This window comes from Octopus bimaculoides, chromosome 1, assembly GCF_046866305.1.
Source record: "Octopus bimaculoides isolate indiv1 chromosome 1, ASM4686630v1, whole genome shotgun sequence".
NCBI classification, from domain to species: domain Eukaryota; kingdom Metazoa; phylum Mollusca; class Cephalopoda; order Octopoda; family Octopodidae; genus Octopus; species Octopus bimaculoides.
In genome coordinates, this window is record NC_142928.1 from 103,608,822 (window position 1) to 103,616,321 (window position 7,500).

Here is a 7,500-nt window from a genome sequence, read left to right on the forward strand (position 1 = left end):
AAATGAATGAGAAAATGTGTTTTCTCCAATACTTTCAATGGATTATGCTTGAAAAAGATATATAAAAATGAAAAGAGAATGAAAACACATGTGCATCATAAACAGGAGTGAACATGACACTTTAGTGTAAGTATCTAAACTGATTTATCAATTTCTTTAATTTTGTTCTTTTAATCTTTTGCTTGCGCTAGTCATTGGACTGCATCCATACTGGGGCCCGCTCTCAGTACCTATTTTTAAAATCTGGTTCTTATTCTATCGGTGTCTTTGCCGAATCGCTAAGTTACACGGACGTAAGTAAACGCCGGTTGCTAAGCCGTGATGGGAGACAAACACAAAGACACACTCTCTTTCACACACACACACACACACACACATACTAGATATATACGATGGGATTCTTTCAGTTTCCGTCTGCGAGATTTATTCAAAAGGCATTGGTCAGTCGGAGACTACATTAGAAGTCACTTGTCCAAAGTGTCACGCTGTAGGACTGAACCCAAAATTACATTATTGCAAAGTGATCGTCTTAACCACACAGCCACGAATCGCTTTTTCTCTCTCTCCAAAATAAGCAAAAGAACATATGATTTAAGCTGAATATTACTTTTGTTATATACATTCACTTGTCTTGAGTGGTTTGGTACGTGCAGAAATGTAGAAGTACAATTTATGTATTTTTGCATCTTCATGGCGAAAACTGATACTTGTCATTAGCTATTTGTTAAACTGTTAATTCTGTTTTTTTTTTTATTACCTTATTTCAGTTAAATTAACGAGTAGTATTTTGTACCCTTTTTAATGAGTTTCTTTTTCTGAAAGCCTTTTTGTCTCCACTTTCCATATGAAGGAACCACCTGCTGATGTGGGTTGATGGACAGTGTCATAAGATTAGTGTTTTTCAACCATTTTTTAAATCTATATGATTACTATTTTATTCTGGTGGACCCATAGCTAATCGATATCTAAATCTAACTTTATAGAAACTTCTATCAAAATTCCTATTTTGTTTTTCACACATTAACTTGTGTAGGTTGAACTATGTAAAATGTTAGAGAAAGAAACCTACCTGCTTCTTGCAATACGTACCAATACATATATCTAAAGCAAATTTTTTTTCAGGGGCCCATAAAATACTATTGTGAATCCCCAATTTATTATTTTGTGCGTGGACTCCCAAAAGTCTTATATGGACCCTCAGGGGCCATATGGATCCCGGTTGAAAACCATTATTTCTAGACTGAAAATCCCATATTAGATTACAAATCAGCATAGCTCGTGCTTGATAACTTAGCTACTGAAGGTTAAGGTCATCCAGGGTGGTTGCTACAGTCCCGTTAGGTGCTGCAGTAAAAAAAAAAAACAACTTTTTTCTCCTTCACACGTCATTTCGGCTATTTATTTATAGACATTACTGACTATTATAGTTTGACAAACATGTCCGCCATGAAGACAAATCTCTCTCCTCCGCTATCCCACTAAAAGTCCCCACAAAATGAAAAAAAAAAAAAGCAGGCATGGTTTTAGAGGGGGATATATAACACTTAGATATGTCGGGATATATTTAAGTATAGATAGTCAAGAGTAGTAAATACAGTGGAAGCTGCTTATTATCAGAGATATTGTTATCAAAATTAGTGCGTTCTAAACAATTTCAAGATATTCTTCTGCTTTAATGCTAACAGCTGGTTGCTATTGTCTGAAAGACTCCGCCCAAAAGTAATCGCAATAAACGCCATCAACTACAGTACATTTTAAATTTACTTCCTGAACACAAACGCACCCATATACGTAGTACACGCATATAAAATTTATGTAATTACATGTTTTTTTTTTAATTTTATTCATTGCTTTTTTGTTTTTAAAACAAAATTCGGTTGCTATTGTGTGGTATGTTGTTTTAAAACTTGGCAGTTATTAATATTATGATATCAAGAGGTTGGGCCAACGCATTTCCATTGTTGAATATAATTTGTATTTCAGGCTTGAAAATAAACGATTTCTATGAATTAATTAACTAAATTTAATTAACAAACGATAAACTAGTTAGAGTAATTATATCACTACTGATTTGTTGTTTTCATAGTGTTGTTGTTGTTGTCGTTGTTTAACCTCCAAGCCAGCAGTTAGATATGATCAAATCAAATAGTGTTCCAACAATGACCATCACGACTGGAATATGTTTTCTTTTCTTGTCAGATACAGGTTACGGTCATATTATCCATCATGAGTTGATCAAAATTAGGCTACTATTTCTGGCAAACCGAGTGACCACGTGGAGCTGCTACCCCAATAGCTCGGCGTTACACTATATATTAAACACACTTCAAAACTATGTAATCAAGTAATATGTCTTAAGTGTTTGTTGGTTACCTTGCAGGTGTGCATTGTTTGACTGGCCTAGTTTTTCAACTCTTGCTGCAGTTAAAGTACAAACTAACCACTGTTGCTTTACTGGTGATAATTTCCCCAGCAGAGATGTAAGATAGATTGAACAATGGAATTGTATTTGCCTAACATTCTTACTACCTGTTGATTGTGCTTTCGTTTCCAAGTAAGCCTCTTATGTGGTCGCACGACTTGCTAGATATCTCAACCTAAATGTCTCATCAAAAGACACCGTATCGTTTTATTTTTTTATCTTTCACCCTCTATTTTTTTTTAACTTGTCTTAGTCATAAGACTGCGGCCATGCTAGGGCTCTGTCCTGAAGGGTTAAGTTGAACAATTCGATCCTAGTATTATTTTTTAAATGTCTGGTAACTTCTTTTATCGGTCTCTTTTATCGAACCAGTAAGATATGGGAAAGTAAAGTAAACAAATCAACACCGGTTGCCAAACGGTAGGAGACAAACGCGAAAACAAAGATACACACACACACACACACACACACACACACACACACACACACACACACACACACACACACACACACACACACACAATACGCGATGGGTTTCCACACAGTTTCTGTCTACCAAATTCCCTCACAAGGCAATGGTCGGCCCAGGGATATAGTAGAAAGTATAGAAGTGGGACTGAACCCGAAGAGCACGTGATTGTAAAACGAGCTTTTTAACCATACAAACAAGGGGAGACATTAGTTAATTTATGTACACCTAGATACTCTTAAAAAAGGATAGTTACGACTGGGACACCTCGATCCAATTTGACCTCGGGTTAAACAAAAGCAACAACAATGGACACGATTCCTTTCTTGAGTCCTCAGTTCCCTTCGTGAGACACCGCCTATCTTGGATATCTACACTGGGCAAAAACCATTCCAATCCAGTTTCGGCCGCAGTTGATTCCTTCCAGAGAGTAATAGGAGAAAAAGAAATCTTTGGTGTTTCCCAACGGGAAGGGAGATGAGTATGAGGAATAGCGGAAAGTAGGGTGTAAAAAAAATGAGGAAAAAAAAGAGGTATCTTTGGGATTTTCTTTTTTAGAATCATAATTCCCGTCGTATGAAACAGGGATACTAAGATATAAAACAAAACCCTACCGTTTTTCTTAACCTCAAGGTATAACAGGACTTCAAATTCGAAATTTCCACGAAGAATCAACTCCAGTAATTGACTGGTATTTTAGATATTAAACTCGACCCTTTTTTTTGCCTCCCTTAGAAGTATGGGACTCCTAATCCGAAACTTTCACGAAGAATCAATCCCAGCAATGGACTGGTACCTCAGTTATCGAACTCGGAACGATGAAAGACGAACTGAGTTTGAGCGGGATCTGAACTCGGATCCTTGGAGTGCTAGAAAATATTCTGTCTGGCATTTAAAGGGCTCTGTTAGCTTGCCCACCTTTACAACCACTTGTATCCCTAAGACATATATTAGACTTCTTTCTGTCTCTATCGAACTAATTAGCAAACTTTGGATGATATATATAATACGAAGAACACACCATGCTGCCTGGACGGGAATCGAATTCACGACCTTACTATCATGAGACCAACAGCTTAAACATTAGGCATCGCACCTACATATGCAGAATATACATAATTATATACTACTGGTAGGCTTGTGGAAATTGCACGCTTTACTTATGTTCTATTTTCAATTTTGATGCATAAATTCTCTTATTTCTGTTTTTGTACACAGCATAAGACTTGTAAAATCTTTACATCGATTCTCTATCTTAAAGATTTCGATTATGTCTTCGATTTTGTTCGATAGTTAACATTGTTGGGCGTATAACATCCATACTTCTTTTATTATGTTAAATATTTCGGTTGTCTTATATTTTGTTTCATAGCTAACGTTGTTGAACGTATAATATTTATGTCGCTTTATGTTAAGTATTTCAATTGTCTTCGATTTCGTTTTACAGTTAACGTATAATATTCGCACTTGTGTATTATTGCCTTAAATATTTCAATTATTTCTTATATATCGTTCCATAGTTAATGTTGTTGAATGTATAACATTTATACTTGTTTTATTGTATTACAAATTTCTATCGTGTCTTCAATTTTGCTCCATAGTTGAGGTTTTTAAAGTGTAACACGCGAACATATGCTGCGACAAGCCAAATGATATTGTATATTTTTAAAAATGTATGTCTTATTAAGTTGACTCGATGTAGTTCATTCAACACTACTGCTTCAAATATATGCACATCATATAAAAATAACGAACATGCATATTTGCGTGCATGCAACATGAATTTGTGCGCGCACACACACACACACTTACATTCATTTTCGTATGTACACACATATATACATACACACACATATACACGCACACAAACTTAATTCATACATTTTCGTATGTGCACACTTACATAAATACATACATACATGCATGCATAAACACACACACAAACACACACACACACACACACACGCACACACACAAACACACACACACACACACACACACACACACACACACACACATGTATATAGATATAGGCATACACAGCTGCGTTGGTGACATGAGCGAAGAGTGCGATTTGCGTGATGCTTGGTTGCTATTTCTAGCAAGTCCGAGTGACTCCTCTGTAGAAGATCTATCGTGTTATGATTTATTAGATGTGACTTAATGTTGTGACCTTCATGTATTTCCTCTGAAGTAAAACTACTCCAGTCCTGAATCAAAAAGTTTCAGAATTGGGTTCACCATAATTTCACTTGTCTTACTTTAGACAGTTTGAAGTTCTTTAAATTCATTTATACTCACCCTGATTTATCGTTCGATTCTTCTGTTTTTTTTTCTTTTTGTTTTCCTAGTTCGAGCTGGCAGAATCGTTAGCGCGCCAAATGAAATACTTGGTGGTAGTTCTTGCGATTTTTAAAATTCTGATTTCAAAATCCGCTGAGGTCGACTTTGCCTTTTATCTTTTAGAGTACGATAAAATAAGTACCAGTTAAGTACTGAGGTAGATGTCATTGAATAAACACTTTCCTTCAAATTTCGGGCCTTGATTAGAAAAATTGAGCTGGTAGAATCGTAAGCATGCCGGAAAAATTCTTGGCAGCATTTCCCCGTCATTGCTTTCTGAGTTCAAATTCCGCCGAGGTCGACTTTGCCTTTCATCCTATCGGTGTTGATGAAATAAATACCATCTGAGCACTGGAGGTGATGTAATCGACTTATCCCCTCCCCCGAAATTACTGGCGTTGTGCCAAAATTTGAAGCCATTATTATTGTAGTTGTTGTTGTTGTTGTATTCCAGGTCAGTTCTGACTGAGCAGTCTTATGATGAAAGATGTTTCAGCTGTGGCCACCTGCGTATCTATAACTATATCATCCAATCTCTTTCCAAGAGAGAAACTTGGGGTGCGATTTTTAGCAGGTCGAGCCCATTATAATAGAGGATCCTTCCGACATTAGTTGTAAATGAAATGATCTCCCGTTTGAGAGTTCAAGCCAGAAGAACCCAGTCTACAACTTTATCTTATGCTTGTTCCGGTCATTAGACTGCGGCCATGCTGGGGCACCGGCTCGAATCTTTAGTCGAATGAATCGACCCCAGTACTTATTTTTAAATCTGGTATTTATTTTATCGGTTCTTTTGCTGAGCCGCTGAATTACGATGACGTAAACACACCAACACCGGTTGTCAAGCGATGGTGGATGCATCGACACAAGACATACGCACATACATACACACACACACACACACACACACACACACACACATATACGACGAGCTTCTTTCAGTTTCCGTCTACCGAATCCACTCACAAGGCTTTTGTTGGCCCGAGGCTATAGTAGAAGACAGTTGCTCAAGGTACTACGCAGTGGAGCTGAACCTGAAACCATGTGACTGGGAAGCAAGCTTCTTGCTACAGAACCATGCCTACGCCTATAGTTACTTTGTTTACTTAATCCCTTCGCTCCCTATGCAGAATAGGCCACCGATGTCCTTTTTCTTCCAAATCTAGTAGTTTTTGAATTGTCATCGATGCATCTATAACTTTTTTTTTCCAGGTAGGGGTGTTCGCTCTACGCAAAACTATTTTTACTTTTAGGAAGAAAGTCTTCATATTTTTTACTCTTTTTATCTGTGACGCATTGGAGACCCAACAAGGAGCTTGTGCTTCAAGGGAATAGCTCTGGGGCTCATTAACCCTTTAACATATAAATCAGCCATACCAGACCCAAATATTCCACATGTTTTATGTTCAAACTGGCCAGATGCCACCTCTCATACCTACCAAACAATGTCATTCTAGAAATATACAATCACGTCATCGAAATTTTGAAGCTACAAAATAATGCATGATTACCATAAAGCAATGTGAACAAACAAGTATTACATTTGACAGAATAATCTGAATGCTAAAGGGTTAAGGAATACAAACCACCAAAGTGCAACCACGACTAGAGTTTGTGGTGGACAACCTTGTACTGGATGATGAAAACGAGATTGCTTTGCAAAATCTCTTTTTGTACGAACACTGGGATCTGAGTAGAGAAGTAGTATTCCTAGTAGTTGTTGTAGTTATTCAGTTCAAGATAAATCTTAAAATAACAGACTTAATCAAAGGCATTCCAGTGGTGACCATCCGATGTTTTCCCCTATTTGGACATATCTCAGGATGACATTATATTATGCATACTCACCGTCTTTTCGAATGTTAGACTGTGATGTGAGGGAGATTTGGTTGTTGTTTTAAGCAGGCTTTTTGTCTGCTTTCGTTTTCGTCATTATTATTATTGCCACTACCACTCATAGTAGTTGTTGTAATGGTTGTATTATTATTATTATTATTATTATTATTATTATTATTATTATTATTATTATTATTATAAGAAGTAGTAGTAGTAGCAGCAGCAGCAGCTTTCCAGGAATGATCATCCCGAGATTTGGCTTCTTTCTCTAGCAGACTCCCTCATTGCCTCATGTCACTGTTATCGTAGTTTTACAGGACATCACTATACCATCGTTGGTATAGTGGTCATCACTCTTTACCACTGCCCTAATGGTCAGTGGTAAAGCGGTGGGCTGACAGAATGCTTAGCGGTATTTCGTCCGTCTTTA

At 37.0% G+C, this 7,500-nt stretch overlaps 1 protein-coding gene across 1 annotated transcript in view; it reads left to right on the forward strand.

Annotated features, from left to right (window-relative positions):
• Positions 1–4,178, forward strand: part of LOC106874964 (frizzled-4) — a 12,305-nt gene extending 8,127 nt beyond the window's left edge. The window contains exon 1 of the mRNA XM_014922886.3: positions 1–4,178. This exon is cut by the window's left edge and continues 8,127 nt beyond it. The gene's annotated coding sequence lies outside the window, so the exon portion shown is untranslated.
• Positions 4,179–7,500: the final 3,322 nt, after the last annotated feature.